The sequence below is a fragment of the Salmo salar genome, unplaced genomic scaffold, assembly GCF_905237065.1.
Source record: "Salmo salar unplaced genomic scaffold, Ssal_v3.1, whole genome shotgun sequence".
In the NCBI taxonomy this organism is placed as follows: domain Eukaryota; kingdom Metazoa; phylum Chordata; class Actinopteri; order Salmoniformes; family Salmonidae; genus Salmo; species Salmo salar.
In genome coordinates, this window is record NW_025548814.1 from 160551 (window position 1) to 177919 (window position 17369).

General features: G+C 35.5%; 1 long non-coding RNA gene across 1 annotated transcript; it reads left to right on the forward strand.

Annotated features, from left to right (window-relative positions):
* Window positions 1-10863: 10863 nt before the first annotated feature.
* LOC123733350 (uncharacterized) lies at window positions 10864-15076 on the forward strand. The gene is made up of 2 exons (XR_006763736.1): window positions 10864-12490; window positions 13141-15076. It is a non-coding gene; the product is annotated as an uncharacterized lncRNA (long non-coding RNA).
* The last annotated feature ends 2293 nt before the right edge of the window (window positions 15077-17369 follow it).

A 17369-nucleotide genomic window follows, 5' to 3' on the forward strand; every position in this document is an offset into this window, starting at 1 on the left:
AAAGTCCAGTTACAGCTTCTAACAGAAACTAACAGATAATAATAATAATACTATAACCAGCCAGGTGATTAGTAATAGAGTTATAGTCATTAATAAAGTCCAGTTACAGCTTCTAACAGAAACTAACAGATAATAATAATAATAATAATAATACTATAACCAGCCAGGTGATTAGTAATAGAGTTATAGTCATTAATAAAGTCCAGTTACAGCTTCTAACAGAAACTAACAGGTAATAATAATAATAATACTATAACCAGCCAGGTGATTAGTAATAGAGTTATAGTCATTAATAAAGTCCAGTTACAGCTTCTAACAGAAACTAACAGATAATAATAATAATACTATAACCAGCCAGGTGATTAGTAATAGAGTTATAGTCATTAATAAAGTCCAGTTACAGCTTCTAACAGAAACTAACAGATAATAATAATACTATAACCATCCAGGTGATTAGTAATAGAGTTATAGTCATTAATAAAGTCCAGTTACAGCTTCTAACAGAAACTAACAGATAATAATAATAATAATAATACTATAACCAGCCAGGTGATTAGTAATAGAGTTATAGTCATTAATAAAGTCCAGTTACAGCTTCTAACAGAAACTAACAGATTATAATAATAATACTATAACCAGCCAGGTGATTAGTAATAGAGTTATAGTCATTAATAAAGTCCAGTTACAGCTTCTAACAGAAACTAACAGATAATAATAATAATACTATAACCAGCCAGGTGATTAGTAATAGAGTTATAGTCATTAATAAAGTCCAGTTACAGCTTCTAACAGAAACTAACAGGTAATAATAATAATAATAATACTATAACCAGCCAGGTGATTAGTAATAGAGTTATAGTCATTAATAAAGTCCAGTTACAGCTTCTAACAGAAACTAACAGATTATAATAATAATAATAATACTATAACCAGCCAGGTGATTAGTAATAGAGTTATAGTCATTAATAAAGTCCAGTTACAGCTTCTAACAGAAACTAACAGATAATAATAATAATAATAATACTATAACCAGCCAGGTGATTAGTAATAGAGTTATAGTCATTAATAAAGTCCAGTTACAGCTTCTAACAGAAACTAACAGATAATAATAATAATACTATAACCAGCCAGGTGATTAGTAATAGAGTTATAGTCATTAATAAAGTCCAGTTACAGCTTCTAACAGAAACTAACAGATAATAATAATACTATAACCATCCAGGTGATTAGTAATAGAGTTATAGTCATTAATAAAGTCCAGTTACAGCTTCTAACAGAAACTAACAGATAATAATAATAATAATAATACTATAACCAGCCAGGTGATTAGTAATAGAGTTATAGTCATTAATAAAGTCCAGTTACAGCTTCTAACAGAAACTAACAGATAATAATAATAATAATAATACTATAACCAGCCAGGTGATTAGTAATAGAGTTATAGTCATTAATAAAGTCCAGTTACAGCTTCTAACAGAAACTAACAGATAATAATAATAATAATACTATAACCAGCCAGGTGATTAGTAATAGAGTTATAGTCATTAATAAAGTCCAGTTACAGCTTCTAACAGAAACTAACAGATAATAATAATAATAATAATAATACTATAACCAGCCAGGTGATTAGTAATAGAGTTATAGTCATTAATAAAGTCCAGTTACAGCTTCTAACAGAAACTAACAGATAATAATAATAATAATAATAATACTATAACCAGCCAGGTGATTAGTAATAGAGTTATAGTCATTAATAAAGTCCAGTTACAGCTTCTAACAGAAACTAACAGATAATAATAATAATACTATAACCAGCCAGGTGATTAGTAATAGAGTTATAGTCATTAATAAAGTCCAGTTACAGCTTCTAACAGAAACTAACAGATTATAATAATAATACTATAACCAGCCAGGTGATTAGTAATAGAGTTATAGTCATTAATAAAGTCCAGTTACAGCTTCTAACAGAAACTAACAGATAATAATAATAATAATAATAATACTATAACCAGCCAGGTGATTAGTAATAGAGTTATAGTCATTAATAAAGTCCAGTTACAGCTTCTAACAGAAACTAACAGATAATAATAATAATAATAATAATACTATAACCAGCCAGGTGATTAGTAATAGAGTTATAGTCATTAATAAAGTCCAGTTACAGCTTCTAACAGAAACTAACAGATAATAATAATAATAATACTAATACTATAACCAGCCAGGTGATTAGTAATAGAGTTATAGTCATTAATAAAGTCCAGTTACAGCTTCTAACAGAAACTAACAGATAATAATAATAATACTATAACCAGCCAGGTGATTAGTAATAGAGTTATAGTCATTAATAAAGTCCAGTTACAGCTTCTAACAGAAACTAACAGATTATAATAATAATACTATAACCAGCCAGGTGATTAGTAATAGAGTTATAGTCATTAATAAAGTCCAGTTACAGCTTCTAACAGAAACTAACAGATAATAATAATAATACTATAACCAGCCAGGTGATTAGTAATAGAGTTATAGTCATTAATAAAGTCCAGTTACAGCTTCTAACAGAAACTAACAGATTATAATAATAATAATAATACTATAACCAGCCAGGTGATTAGTAATAGAGTTATAGTCATTAATAAAGTCCAGTTACAGCTTCTAACAGAAACTAACAGATAATAATAATAATACTATAACCAGCCAGGTGATTAGTAATAGAGTTATAGTCATTAATAAAGTCCAGTTACAGCTTCTAACAGAAACTAACAGGTAATAATAATAATAATACTATAACCAGCCAGGTGATTAGTAATAGAGTTATAGTCATTAATAAAGTCCAGTTACAGCTTCTAACAGAAACTAACAGATAATAATAATAATACTATAACCAGCCAGGTGATTAGTAATAGAGTTATAGTCATTAATAAAGTCCAGTTACAGCTTCTAACAGAAACTAACAGATAATAATAATAATAATACTATAACCAGCCAGGTGATTAGTAATAGAGTTATAGTCATTAATAAAGTCCAGTTACAGCTTCTAACAGAAACTAACAGATAATAATAATAATACTATAACCAGCCAGGTGATTAGTAATAGAGTTATAGTCATTAATAAAGTCCAGTTACAGCTTCTAACAGAAACTAACAGATAATAATAATAATACTATAACCAGCCAGGTGATTAGTAATAGAGTTATAGTCATTAATAAAGTCCAGTTACAGCTTCTAACAGAAACTAACAGATAATAATAATAATAATAATACTATAACCAGCCAGGTGATTAGTAATAGAGTTATAGTCATTAATAAAGTCCAGTTACAGCTTCTAACAGAAACTAACAGATAATAATAATAATAATAATAATACTATAACCAGCCAGGTGATTAGTAATAGAGTTATAGTCATTAATAAAGTCCAGTTACAGCTTCTAACAGAAACTAACAGATAATAATAATAATAATACTATAACCAGCCAGGTGATTAGTAATAGAGTTATAGTAATTAATAAAGTCCAGTTACAGCTTCTAACAGAAACTAACAGATAATAATAATAATACTATAACCAGCCAGGTGATTAGTAATAGAGTTATAGTCATTAATAAAGTCCAGTTACAGCTTCTAACAGAAACTAACAGATTATAATAATAATACTATAACCAGCCAGGTGATTAGTAATAGAGTTATAGTCATTAATAAAGTCCAGTTACAGCTTCTAACAGAAACTAACAGTAAATAATAATAATAATACTATAACCAGCCAGGTGATTAGTAATAGAGTTATAGTAATTAATAAAGTCCAGTTACAGCTTCTAACAGAAACTAACAGATAATAATAATAATAATAATAATACTATAACCAGCCAGGTGATTAGTAATAGAGTTATAGTCATTAATAAAGTCTAGTTACAGCTTCTAACAGAAACTAACAGAATAATAATAATACTACTATAACCAGCCAGGTGATTAGTAATAGAGTTATAGTCATTAATAAAGTCCAGTTACAGCTTCTAACAGAAACTAACAGAATAATAATAATAATACTATAACCAGCCAGGTGATTAGTAATAGAGTTATAGTCATTAATAAAGTCCAGTTACAGCTTCTAACAGAAACTAACAGAATAATAATAATAATAATAATACTATAACCAGCCAGGTGATTAGTAATAGAGTTATAGTCATTAATAAAGTCCAGTTACAGCTTCTAACAGAAACTAACAGAATAATAATAATACTATAACCAGCCAGGTGATTAGTAATAGAGTTATAGTCATTAATAAAGTCCAGTTACAGCTTCTAACAGAAACTAACAGAAATAATAATAATAATAATACTATAACCAGCCAGGTGATTAGTAATAGAGTTATAGTCATTAATAAAGTCCAGTTACAGCTTCTAACAGAAACTAACAGATAATAATAATAATACTATAAAGCCAGGTGATTAGTATCATTAATAAAGTCCAGTTACAGCTTCTAACAGAAACTAACAGATAATAATAATAATACTATAACCAGCCAGGTGATTAGTAATAGAGTTATAGTCATTAATAAAGTCCAGTTACAGCTTCTAACAGAAACTAACAGAATAATAATAATAATACTATAACCAGCCAGGTGATTAGTAATAGAGTTATAGTCATTAATAAAGTCCAGTTACAGCTTCTAACAGAAACTAACAGGTAATAATAATAATAATAATACTATAACCAGCCAGGTGATTAGTAATAGAGTTATAGTCATTAATAAAGTCCAGTTACAGCTTCTAACAGAAACTAACAGATAATAATAATAATAATAATACTATAACCAGCCAGGTGATTAGTAATAGAGTTATAGTCATTAATAAAGTCCAGTTACAGCTTCTAACAGAAACTAACAGGTAATAATAATAATACTATAACCAGCCAGGTGATTAGTAATAGAGTTATAGTCATTAATAAAGTCCAGTTACAGCTTCTAACAGAAACTAACAGATAATAATAATAATACTATAACCAGCCAGGTGATTAGTAATAGAGTTATAGTCATTAATAAAGTCCAGTTACAGCTTCTAACAGAAACTAACAGATAATAATAATAATAATAATACTATAACCAGCCAGGTGATTAGTAATAGAGTTATAGTCATTAATAAAGTCCAGTTACAGCTTCTAACAGAAACTAACAGATAATAATAATAATACTATAACCAGCCAGGTGATTAGTAATAGAGTTATAGTCATTAATAAAGTCCAGTTACAGCTTCTAACAGAAACTAACAGATAATAATAATACTATAACCAGCCAGGTGATTAGTAATAGAGTTCTAGTCATTAATAAAGTCCAGTTACAGCTTCTAACAGAAACTAACAGATAATAATAATAATAATACTAATACTATAACCAGCCAGGTGATTAGTAATAGAGTTATAGTCATTAATAAAGTCCAGTTACAGCTTCTAACAGAAACTAACAGATAATAATAATAATAATAATAATACTATAACCAGCCAGGTGATTAGTAATAGAGTTATAGTCATTAATAAAGTCCAGTTACAGCTTCTAACAGAAACTAACAGATAATAATAATAATAATAATACTATAACCAGCCAGGTGATTAGTAATAGAGTTATAGTCATTAATAAAGTCCAGTTACAGCTTCTAACAGAAACTAACAGATAATAATAATAATACTAATACTATAACCAGCCAGGTGATTAGTAATAGAGTTATAGTCATTAATAAAGTCCAGTTACAGCTTCTAACAGAAACTAACAGATTATAATAATACTATAACCAGCCAGGTGATTAGTAATAGAGTTATAGTCATTAATAAAGTCCAGTTACAGCTTCTAACAGAAACTAACAGAATAATAATAATAATAATACTATAACCAGCCAGGTGATTAGTAATAGAGTTATAGTCATTAATAAAGTCCAGTTACAGCTTCTAACAGAAACTAACAGAATAATAATAATAATAATATACAGTATAGATATCTAATAAATTAAGCTTCTAAAAAAGAAATAAATAATACTATAACCAGCCAGGTGATTAGTAATAGAGTTATAGTAATTAATAAAGTCCAGTTACAGCTTTTAACAGAAACTAACAGATTATAATAATACTATAACCAGCCATTTGATAAAGTGATGCTCCTTTCCCTGCATCGGCCAATTACAAGATGCATCCATCTCTTCATGTACAATTTGAGAAATATTAGGCCTAATATTGTCACTCATCAGATAACCTATAGACAAGATTACATTGGCAAACTGTTATTATGTGTGAAATTAGTTGAGGTATAGTTTTAGAAGTAGTTTCGATGCGCCGGCTGATCAGGTTGTCTGGCATCGTTTGTTTCCTGCTCAATATGCATTATTCAGAAGGCCTAGTGCATCGTTTGTTTCCTGCTCAATATGCATTATTCAGAAGGCCTAGTGCATCGTTTGTTTCCTGCTCAATATGCATTATTCAGAAGGCCTAGTGCATCGTATGTTTCCTCTCAATATGCATTATTCAGAAGGCCTAGTGCATCGTTTGTTTCCTGCTCAATATGCATTATTCAGAAGGCCTAGTGCATCGTTTGTTTCCTGCTCAATATGCATTATTCAGAAGGCCTAGTGCATCGTTTGTTTCCTGCTCAATATTCATTATTCAGAAGGCCTAGTGCATCGTTTGTTTCCTGCTCAATATGCATTATTCAGAAGGCCTAGTGCATCGTTTGTTTCCTGCTCAATATGCATTATTCAGAAGGCCTAGTGCAACATTTAGCATGTTGTTATTGCCCTTATAATAAATGTGATAATTATTAAAGAGTTATAGTAAATAAAACAGTCCCAAAACAACAGATTTTTACTAAGTAAAATGTAAAAGTTATGGTATCAACCCACAAGTCATGCGGTCAAATTATTTGCTACTGATAAATAGGCATAATAAACTCATCCTTACACTTTCTAAATTAAATCAACCTCTTCACCCTCCTTATCACTCAGTTAGGCCTAATTTAAATTACATTGTGAAGGTCCACAATTATGGCCCATTCATCCATTTGTCATTTATTCAGTGAGAGGAGAGAGATGCATTAGCACCTGGCTGGGTACCAACGTGTAACAGTCGTTGTATATAGTGGACCAAGGCGCAGCGGGTTGAGTGCTCATTTTAAACTTTTATTGAACACAGTATTACAGGCTAAACACAGCTGTGCAAAAACAACTTCCCACAAAGGGACAAGTGAAAACAGGCTACCTAAGTATGACTCTCAATCAGCAACAACAATGTACAGCTGTTCCTAATTGAGAGCCATACCAGGCCAACAAAGAAATACACAACATAGACAGAGCATAGAAATACGAAATAAAGAACATAACCCAAAAACCCCGGAATACTCTAACCAAACACCCCTCTTACATAAATACATATACTAACAAACCCCGAACCACATAAAACAAACACCCCCTGCCACGTCCTGACCAAACTATAATAACAAATAACCCCTTTACTGGTCAGGACGTGACAACGTCCTACAGCACATTGTCTTGGCGGATTAAGTTTAGGAATAGGTGTGAAAAAGCTCTAAATACTTTTGTTTGTCATTTCAAAATTCTGACAAATGAGCAGTGTAAAACACAAACATTCAGGAAAAGTCAGGGAAGGAGGAGGACAGATTTTTTGACTGTCAGACAGGCATACAGACAGGCAGACAGGGGGGCAGGCATACAGACAGGCAGACAGGGGGGCAGGCATACAGACAGGCAGACGGGGGCAGGCATACAGACAGGCATACATATAGGCATACAGACAGGCATACAGACAGGCAGGCAGGCATACATACAGGCAAGCAGGGGGACAGGCATACAGACAGGGGGACAGGCATACAGACAGGCAGGCAGGCGGGCAGGCATACAGACAGGCAGGCAGACATACATACAGGCAAGCAGGTATGCACACACTTTGAAATAAGGGAACAGTATAGTTCCCTGGAGTACAAAAATATCAAAATACACAATGTACCTTCAGAGATATATAATGTCAAATACTTTGATTATACTATACGCCTAGGAACTAACTTGGTTAAGGCTACAGGACTGAAAATGAACAAATTCAACAACCGTGTCTCTCTCACTAACAGATACTGTCATGGGTGGTAACGTTACAATTCACTAGAAACGTGAAGACACACTGGGGAATGATTTAGGAGGCATGGCTTAGTGGGGGCAAGGCTTTCACATTACCCTGGAGTGGGAGATGTACCGTGCTACAGACAAGACACCTTTATGAGAGTCACAAGTACGCGTCAGGCACTGAAGGAGGCAGTATCATGGTGTGTTTGTTAGCAAGTGGGAAGTGGTAATTTATTACATAACACTGGGAAGAATCCACTTGAATGGCCTTCCAACTGGTAATTACTAGTGGTCATTTATTACATAACACTGGGAAGAATCCACTTGAATGGCCTTCCAACTGGTAATTACTAGTGGTCATTTATTACATAACACTGGGAAGAATCCACTTGAATGGCCTTCCAACTGGTAATTACTAGTGGTCATTTATTACATAACACTGGGAAGAATCCACTTGAATGGCCTTCCAACTGGTAATTACTAGTGGTCATTTATTACATAACACTGGGAAGAATCCACTTGAATGGCCCTCCAACTGGTAATTACTAGTGGTCATTTATTACATAACACTGGGAAGAATCCACTTGAATGGCCTTCCAACTGGTAATTACTAGTGGTCATTTATTACATAACACTGGGAAGAATCCACTTGAATGGCCTTCCAACTGGTAATTACTAGTGGTCATTTATTACATAACACTGGGAAGAATCCACTTGAATGGCCTTCCAACTGGTAATTACTAGTGGTCATTTATTACATAACACTGGGAAGAATCCACTTGAATGGCCTTCCAACTGGTAATTACTAGTGGTCATTTATTACATAACACTGGGAAGAATCCACTTGAATGGCCTTCCAACTGGTAATTACTAGTGGTCATTTATTACATAACACTGGGGAGAATCCACTTGAATGGCCTTCCAACTGGTAATTACTAGTGGTCATTTATTACATAACACTGGGAAGAATCCACTTGAATGGCCTTCCAACTGGTAATTACTAGTGGTCATTTATTACATAACACTGGGAAGAATCCACTTGAATGGCCCTCCAACTGGTAATTACTAGTGGTCATTTATTACATAACACTGGGGAGAATCCACTTGAATGGCCTTCCAACTGGTAATTACTAGTGGTCATTTATTACATAACACTGGGGAGAATCCACTTGAATGGCCCTCCAACTGGTAATTACTAGTGGTCATTTATTACATAACACTGGGGAGAATCCACTTGAATGGCCCTCCAACTGGTAATTACTAGTGGTCATTTATTACATAACACTGGGAAGAATCCACTTGAATGGCCCTCCAACTGGTAATTACTAGTGGTCATTTATTACATAACACTGGGAAGAATCCACTTGAATGGCCCTCCAACTGGTAATTACTAGCGGTCATTTATTACATAACACTGGGAAGAATCCTCTTGAATGGCCTTCCAACTGGTAATTACTAGTGGTCATTTATTACATAACACTGGGAAGAATCCACTTGAATGGCCTTCCAACTGGTAATTACTAGTGGTCATTTATTACATAACACTGGGGAGAATCCCCTTGAATGGCCCTCCAACTGGTAATTACTAGTGGTCATTTATTACATAACACTGGGAAGAATCCTCTTGAATGGCCTTCCAACTGGTAATTACTAGTGGTCATTTATTACATAACACTGGGGAGAATCCCCTTGAATGGCCCTCCAACTGGTAATTACTAGTGGTCATTTATTACATAACACTGGGAAGAATCCACTTGAATGGCCCTCCAACTGGTAATTACTAGTGGTCATTTATTACATAACACTGGGAAGAATCCACTTGAATGGCCTTCCAACTGGTAATTACTAGTGGTCATTTATTACATAACACTGGGAAGAATCCACTTGAATGGCCTTCCAACTGGTAATTACTAGTGGTCATTTATTACATAACAATGGGAAGAATCCACTTGAATGGCCTTCCAACTGGTAATTACTAGTGGTCATTTATTACATAACACTGGGAAGAATCCACTTGAATGGCCCTCCAACTGGTAATTACTAGTGGTCATTTATTACATAAGACTGGGAAGAATCCACTTGAATGGCCCTCCAACTGGTAATTACTAGTGGTCATTTATTACATAACACTGGGAAGAATCCTCTTGAATGGCCTTCCAACTGGTAATTACTAGTGGTCATTTATTACATAACACTGGGAAGAATCCACTTGAATGGCCTTCCAACTGGTAATTACTAGTGGTCATTTATTACATAACACTGGGGAGAATCCCCTTGAATGGCCCTCCAACTGGTAATTACTAGTGGTCATTTATTACATAACACTGGGAAGAATCCTCTTGAATGGCCTTCCAACTGGTAATTACTAGTGGTCATTTATTACATAACACTGGGGAGAATCCCCTTGAATGGCCCTCCAACTGGTAATTACTAGTGGTCATTTATTACATAACACTGGGAAGAATCCACTTGAATGGCCCTCCAACTGGTAATTACTAGTGGTCATTTATTACATAACACTGGGAAGAATCCACTTGAATGGCCTTCCAACTGGTAATTACTAGTGGTCATTTATTACATAACACTGGGAAGAATCCACTTGAATGGCCTTCCAACTGGTAATTACTAGTGGTCATTTATTACATAACAATGGGAAGAATCCACTTGAATGGCCTTCCAACTGGTAATTACTAGTGGTCATTTATTACATAACACTGGGAAGAATCCACTTGAATGGCCCTCCAACTGGTAATTACTAGTGGTCATTTATTACATAAGACTGGGAAGAATCCACTTGAATGGCCCTCCAACTGGTAATTACTAGTGGTCATTTATTACATAACACTGGGAAGAATCCACTTGAATGGCCTTCCAACTGGTAATTACTAGTGGTCATTTATTACATAACACTGGGAAGAATCCACTTGAATGGCCTTCCAACTGGTAATTACTAGTGGTCATTTATTACATAACAATAGGGAAGAATCCACTTGAATGGCCTTCCAACTGGTAATTACTAGTGGTCATTTATTACATAACACTGGGAAGAATCCACTTGAATGGCCTTCCAACTGGTAATTACTAGTGGTCATTTATTACATAAGACTGGGGAGAATCCCCTTGAATGGCCCTCCAACTGGTAATTACTAGTGGTCATTTATTACATAACACTGGGAAGAATCCTCTTGAATGGCCTTCCAACTGGTAATTACTAGTGGTCATTTATTACATAACACTGGGAAGAATCCTCTTGAATGGCCCTCCAACTGGTAATTACTAGTGGTCATTTATTACATAACACTGGGAAGAATCCACTTGAATGGCCTTCCAACTGGTATTTACTAGTGGTCATTTATTACATAACACTGGGGAGAATCCCCTTGAATGGCCCTCCAACTGGTAATTACTAGTGGTCATTTATTACATAACACTGGGAAGAATCCACTTGAATGGCCTTCCAACTGGTAATTACTAGTGGTCATTTATTACATAACACTGGGAAGAATCCACTTGAATGGCCCTCCAACTGGTAATTACTAGTGGTAATTTATTACATAACACTGGGAAGAATCCACTTGAATGGCCTTCCAACTGGTAATTACTAGTGGTCATTTATTACATAACACTGGGAAGAATCCTCTTGAATGGCCTTCCAACTGGTAATTACTAGTGGTCATTTATTACATAACACTGGGAAGAATCCACTTGAATGGCCCTCCAACTGGTAATTACTAGTGGTCATTTATTACATAACACTGGGGAGAATCCACTTGAATGGCCTTCCAACTGGTAATTACTAGTGGTCATTTATTACATAAGACTGGGGAGAATCCCCTTGAATGGCCCTCCAACTGGTAATTACTAGTGGTCATTTATTACATAACACTGGGAAGAATCCACTTGAATGGCCTTCCAACTGGTAATTACTAGTGGTCATTTATTACATAACACTGGGAAGAATCCTCTTGAATGGCCTTCCAACTGGTAATTACTAGTGGTCATTTATTACATAACACTGGGAAGAATCCACTTGAATGGCCCTCCAACTGGTAATTACTAGTGGTCATTTATTACATAACACTGGGAAGAATCCACTTGAATGGCCTTCCAACTGGTAATTACTAGTGGTCATTTATTACATAACACTGGGAAGAATCCACTTGAATGGCCTTCCAACTGGTAATTACTAGTGGTCATTTATTACATAACACTGGGGAGAATCCACTTGAATGGCCTTCCAACTGGTAATTACTAGTGGTCATTTATTACATAACACTGGGAAGAATCCACTTGAATGGCCCTCCAACTGGTAATTACTAGTGGTAATTTATTACATAACAATAGGGAGGATCCACTTGAATGGCCCTCCAACTGGTAATTACTAGTGGTCATTTATTACATAACACTGGGAAGAATCCACTTGAATGGCCTTCCAACTGGTAATTACTAGTGGTCATTTATTACATAACACTGGGAAGAATCCACTTGAATGGCCTTCCAACTGGTAATTACTAGTGGTCATTTATTACATAACACTGGGAAGAATCCACTTGAATGGCCCTCCAACTGGTAATTACTAGTGGTCATTTATTACATAACACTGGGAAGAATCCACTTGAATGGCCCTCCAACTGGTAATTACTAGTGGTCATTTATTACATAACACTGGGAAGAATCCACTTGAATGGCCTTCCAACTGGTAATTACTAGTGGTCATTTATTACATAACACTGGGAAGAATCCACTTGAATGGCCTTCCAACTGGTAATTACTAGTGGTAATTTATTACATAACACTGGGAAGAATCCACTTGAATGGCCCTCCAACTGGTAATTACTAGTGGTCATTTATTACATAACACTGGGAAGAATCCACTTGAATGGCCCTCCAACTGGTAATTACTAGTGGGAATTTATTACATAAGACTGGGGAGAATCCACTTGAATGGCCCTCCAACTGGTAATTACTAGTGGTCATTTATTACATAACACTGGGAAGAATCCTCTTGAATGGCCTTCCAACTGGTAATTACTAGAGGGAAACTCATCATCCTGAGCTCCCACCTATCACATGGTGACCTCTGACGTCAGCTACTAAGGAAATGGTTTTTATAAAGGCATTTTTGGCAGTTAAATGCAACAACAAAATATTATTTATAAAAAGCAATCTGTTTTTGAACTCTATCATTTGTTTACAAGCATGATAGCTGTACTTTTAGTTTATGGTTGACGCCGTTGTTGGCCATTAGCCAATCGCCATTTATCAATGAGTTGAAATTACATGAATGCATCCAACTAGTATTTAAGACAACTGGTAAATTCCTACCTCCCACATGGTTACAAATGCAGCATCGGAGTGAAAACTTGAGACCCAACATAACAAACCTTTCACAACAGACATTCCCAGGAACATTGTGAACGCTGAACATTGTAAATGCTGAACATTGTGAATGCTGAACATTGTAAATGCTGAACATTGTGAACGCTGAACATTGTAAATGCTGAACATTGTAAATGCTGAACATTGTGAACGCTGAACATTGTAAACGCTGAACATTGTGAACGCTGAACATTGTGAATGCTGAACATTGTAAATGCTGAACATTGTAAACGCTGAACATTGTGAATGCGGAACTTGTAAACACTGAACATTATGAACGCTGAACATTGTGAACGCTGAACATTCTGAACGCTGAACATTGTAAACGCTGAACATTGTGAACGCTGAACATTGTGAACGCTGAACATTGTGAACGCTGAACGTTGTGAACGCTGAACGTTGTGAACGCTGAACATTGTGAACGCTGAACATTGTAAACGCTGAACATTGTAAACGCTGAACATTGTGAACGCTGAACGTTGTAAACGCTGAACATTGTAAACGCTGAACATTGTAAATGTTGAACATTGTAAATGCTGAACATTGTAACAGCATTTTATTTTTCTGCTGTACCGGAAAAATCTAACCGTCACCCCAAAACATAGCGAACCGTGGGTTTGGTGAACCGTTACACCCCTACTTACAAGGAACAAATGCCTTTGTCACTGTTGTAGTACTATATGCATTTCCACCTGTGGATAGGTACTGAGGTTTGAGCTGGGGTACAATTATTTATCTATAATGTTGTGTGCTCTATCCCCTCGAGTTCTGGTCAGGTGGAGATTTACCTCTTTGGAGTTCTTTGGGAAATAAAGGGCTTTTGCGACTTTATGAATAATTTCCAGATGCCGGGCAATTGTTGATTGTGGTTTCTCACAAAAGAGACAGTAATGTTTTTTGGTGTTTCTTCTTGAACCATCTTTAGTCTTTGTAATATGTATGACTTCCAGTGAACTTGTGTATTCTGGCCCAGAGGTGTCAGATTCAGTATTTCTATGTCTCTTTTAGGTATTGTTTGGGTAATCTTTAGTCTTTGTAATGTACATGACTTCCCCTGAACTTGTGGATTCTTGCCCAGAGGTGTCAGATTCAGTACTTCTATGTCTCTTATAGGTATTGTTTGGGTAATCTTTAGTCTTTGTAATGTGCATGACTTCCCCTGAACTTGTGGATTCTGGCCCAGAGGTGTCAGATTCAGTATTTCTACGTCTCTTATAGGTATCGTTTGGGCCGTCTTTAGGAGCAGATCTTTGATGGGGCCTTTGTTCTTCAATACAGTGCAGCGCTCTATGCTGCTCTCGTTGTCACTTTCTCTTCCTGAATCATTTTAATCTGATGTTATTTCTATGCTGCTGATTGAGTTGTCAGAATCAGATCCAAGAACTTGTTTGTTTTTATGATTTCAGCTCAACAATCAGAATTCACACATTTGTTTTACTGAATACATTGTCTGATCACTGAAAACCTGAACTGTTTTTACTCCAACATATCAACACTTATTTATTAAACCAATTGTCAGAACTGTACAATTATGTCCTGATTATTCTGAAAAAGTGTTATTTCATACAATCAATAAAACAATATGTTAATCATGCTCCTTCCTTATGTGTAATCATTCATTACCTATTTTGTAGGCTAAAGCACAGAATAGTACACAGCCCAAATCCTCTGGGAACAGCTGAAGAACCCTGTTAGGTTCTAAGAGTGTAGAAACATCATCTCCTTGGTGATTTAAACACTATTTTATCCTGAGAGCTTATGGTCTTTCTGGACCTCTCCTGTGACAGCCAAGGGGAGCAGGTAGCTGACTAGTAGTGGCTATTCAGCATGAGAAATGTTAATGCGAGTGTAGCGAAATGCTTGTGCTTCTAGTTCCGACCGTGCAGTAATATCTAACAAGTAACCTAACAAATTCACAACAACTACCTTATACACACAAATGTAAAGGGATGAATAAGAATATATACATATAAATATATGGATGAGCGATGGCCGAACGGCATAGGAAAGATGCAGTAGATGGTATAGAACAGTATATACATATGAGATGAGTAATGTAGGATATGTAAACATTATTATAGTGGAATTATTTAAAGTGGCTAGTGATACCTTTATTAAGTCAATTTATTAAAGTGGCCAGAGATTTGAGTCTGTATGTTGGCAGCAGCCACTCAATGTTAGTGATGGCTGTTAAACAGTCTGATGGCCTTGAGATAGAAGCTGTTTTTCAGTCTCTTGGTCACAGCTTTGATGCACCTGTACTGACCTTCTGGATGTCAGCGGAGTGAACAAGCTCTTGCAACACCTTTTTAGGTCAGGGCTATTCAACTGGTGGCCCGCAGGCAAGATCTGGCCCATTTATACATTTAGAATGGCCCTTTGATAAATGCAGAACATTAATAAAAAAAATATACAAAAAAACAATGGTTGATGCCAATTAAACATTCAATATTCTCTAATAGGAGAATATGTTTTCCTATAGTCCTGTCCATTAAGAGCTTTCAATCAATATCAGTAACATACCTTACCACCTCAACAAACCCTACACATACCAGTGTAAATGCTTGATGAGTAACATACCTTACCGCCACAACAAACCAAACACATACCAGTGTAAATGCTTGATGAGTAACATACCTTACCACCACAACAAACCAAACACATACCAGTGTAAACGCTTCATGAGTAACATACCTTACCACCACAACAAACCCAACACATACCAGAGTAAATGCTTGATGAGTAACATACCTTACCACCACAACAAACCCAACACCTACCAGTGTAAATGCTTGATGAGTAACATACCTTACCACCACAACAAACCCAACACATACCAGTGTAAATGCTTGATGAGTAACATACCTTACCGCCACAACAAACCCAACACATACCAGTGTAAATGCTTGATGAGTAACATACCTTACCACCACAACAAACCCAACACATACCAGAGTAAATGCTTGATGAGTAACATACCTTACCACCACAACAAACCCAACACATACCAGTGTAAATGCTTGATGAGTAACATACCTTACCACCACAACAAACCCAACACATACCAGTGTAAATGCTTGATGAGTAACATACCTTACCACCACAACAAACCCAACACATACCAGTGTAAATGCTTGATGAGTAACATACCTTACCACCACAACAAACCCAACACATACCAGTGTAAATGCTTGATGAGCAGTAACATACCTTACCACCACAACAAACCCAACACATACCAGTGTAAATGCTTGATGAGGAGTAACATACCTTACCGCCACAACAAACCCAACACATACCAGTGTAAATGCTTGATGAGTAACATACCTTACCACCACAACAAACCCAACACATACCAGAGTAAATGCTTGATGAGTAACATACCTTACCGCCACAACAAACCCAACACATACCAGTGTAAATGCTTGATGAGTAACATACCTTACCACCACAACAAACCCAACACATACCAGTGTAAATGCTTGATGAGTAACATACCTTACCGCCACAACAAACCCAACACATACCAGAGTAAATGCTTGATGAGTAACATACCTTACCACCACAACAAACCCAACACCTACCAGTGTAAATGCTTGATGAGTAACATACCTTACCACCACAACAAACCCAACACATACCAGAGTAAATGCTTGATGAGTCGTAACATACCTTACCACCACAACAAACCCAACACATACCAGAGTAAATGCTTGATGAGTAACATACCTTACCGCCACAACAAACCCAACACATACCAGTGTAAATGCTTGATGAGTAACATACTTTACCGCCACAACAAACCCAACACATACCAGTGTAAATGCTTGATGAGTAACATACCTTACCACCACAACAAACCCAACACATACCAGTGTAAATGCTTG